General features: G+C 34.9%; 1 protein-coding gene across 11 annotated transcripts in view; it reads left to right on the top strand.

The window, feature by feature from the left end:
• The first annotated feature begins 471 nt into the window (after window positions 1–471).
• The window catches only part of LOC117179443, a 267,984-nt gene continuing 266,444 nt past the window's right edge, over window positions 472–2,011 (top strand). For 3 of the 11 annotated variants that reach the window (XM_033371260.1, XM_033371251.1, XM_033371261.1), the window contains exon 1: window positions 495–1,069. The gene's annotated coding sequence lies outside the window, so the exon portion shown is untranslated. Of the gene's footprint in view, window positions 1,070–2,011 lie in introns of all 11 variants that reach the window. The other 8 variants (XM_033371257.1, XM_033371255.1, XM_033371259.1 and 5 more) reach the window with 8 other exon arrangements.

Genomic DNA, 2,011 nt, shown 5'->3' with positions numbered 1-2,011 from the left:
GATTGGAAACCGCATCAGAAGTAATTTCTTAATCCTAAATTAGAATTTTGGAGTAATCGATCAAAAAATAATTCGATATATTTAGCGAATATTGTGTCACTGTCTTGTAATCCAGATCTTCTTCAAGTTGTTAAAAAATGTATGATATAATATTTATCAGTGCAGTAATTAATTCTTCTGAATTCATTTTTGGTAATTTTAGTAATTTTATTTTAAGTGACAATGTCGGCAATAAACAAAATTTTAATTTTAAGACTCAACAGAGACGAGATTATTCATTGGAAATGATTTACTTCTCTGAACTCAGAATTCATAAACTCTTTTCATTATAATTGAAATATTTATTATAAATATTAAATCTGAATATTTATATGATTTAAACTCAGCGCGCAAAGAGTGACCAATCGGGTTGTCGGTGTCTGGTCGGCGCGACGCAAGCGCAATTTAAAAAGTTCCCAAGATTGGGGACACTGCTTCATCCTTCATGAGCAAAGCCAAAATTCCGTCGTCGTCTACGGTGCGCGTTCAGGATTACTTATTCGACGTTTGTAATAAAATGATATAATTTTTATAAATGCTAATCCCGCTAACTCGCTGTGGCAGTTCAGAACAAAAAAATATAATAGAATCTTCTGTTTTTATTTTGCAAGATCTTGACTCGCAGTTCTCGGATTTGTGTGTGCGATCCTGGATGGTCCTCGAGCGGTACATCTAACACAAACAGATAACACGTTCACGTAAGAGAAATTACCTGTGATTATTTTACCATCATCAGTTATTAATTAAACGAAGTGGACGAGACGATCAAGCAATTAAAGAATGATCAACGCTTCGTGAGCGATGTCTTTCTAGGCCTCGCGTTTGAATATAGACTGATCGACTTCACTTCCCTGTCTTCCATCTCCCTTATGCAGCCGAAATTGTACCTGGGGACTCGCTCATCAAGTGCAAACATAATGTCAGAGAGACCGGGCATTATAGCGTGAATCGAAAGTGGTTTGCAGAGTAACGCCCGATCCTAGCAATGCTTTTGTCATCGAAACTCAGTTTGCTTTCTTAAGAAGTTTTGGTAAGTGACTTTTTTTCGATAGTTTGGAATTGCAGTTAGTGCTACGCCTAAATATTTTCCGTGGCCTTCAGCACGACGCATCTCTTCCATTAGATTACATACTCCATACATATTCCTGGACTCTCGATAATGTTTCGAACTGCCGTTCAATCACTGGTTCTCGAAATTACCATGAAATTTTGTACGCGCAAAGGATTTTACTCGAGTTTTGCTTGTAAAATTGTAGTAATCATTGAATGCTTTTTTTGGTGATAGAAAAAAAAGAGGAAATCAAAGTTCCAGACTATGAAATTCAAATATTTCTTAGAAGAAAACGGACACATTTCTAAAAGATGATTTGGAACTTGCTTTTATTACAATAGTAACCTTGATCGATAAAACTACACAAGACAAGAAAAATTTAATTGATAACCATAATTCGAAGTGTCTAGTAAAGAAAATATTTGTGCTAACCGTTAGATTTTCTGCATTACTGGTTACCTTTTGATTGTTTGAGATTCGTGAATTAAAAATCCTAAAGAACATTTTTTTACACTGAATTATGAACTAACTGATAATTTGCTACTTGAGCTTTTTTCGATTTAAAAAAAGTAACTTTGCCTTCATGAGAAGAAACCGGAATTTCTCACCTGTTCTATAAATCGTGCAGTGTCTGAGCAAACATTTTTTGAAAGCTTAGCAATATGCTTGCGCGCACATGTCCGATTTAAGTCAGGTTATTTAATGGCGTCGTGTTAATACATGATTAAATACTTATAATTAATTATGTTAATATGACATTCAGGGCTGTTCAAAATATACATAAAGTTAGTTCTATTAGGTATTTTCACTTCGACCATCAGCTAACTTCATTTCATTGAAAGCTGATCGGGGAAAACAATGGACCAAATCAAAGATATTATAAACGTAGATGCGGTACGGGGCGTCGTAGTGGGGAATTAT

The sequence above is a fragment of the Belonocnema kinseyi genome, chromosome 9 (genome assembly GCF_010883055.1).
Source record: "Belonocnema kinseyi isolate 2016_QV_RU_SX_M_011 chromosome 9, B_treatae_v1, whole genome shotgun sequence".
Classification (NCBI taxonomy): domain Eukaryota; kingdom Metazoa; phylum Arthropoda; class Insecta; order Hymenoptera; family Cynipidae; genus Belonocnema; species Belonocnema kinseyi.
Note: the sequence above shows the minus strand (reverse complement) of the source record. Positions and strands in the feature narration are given on the sequence as shown.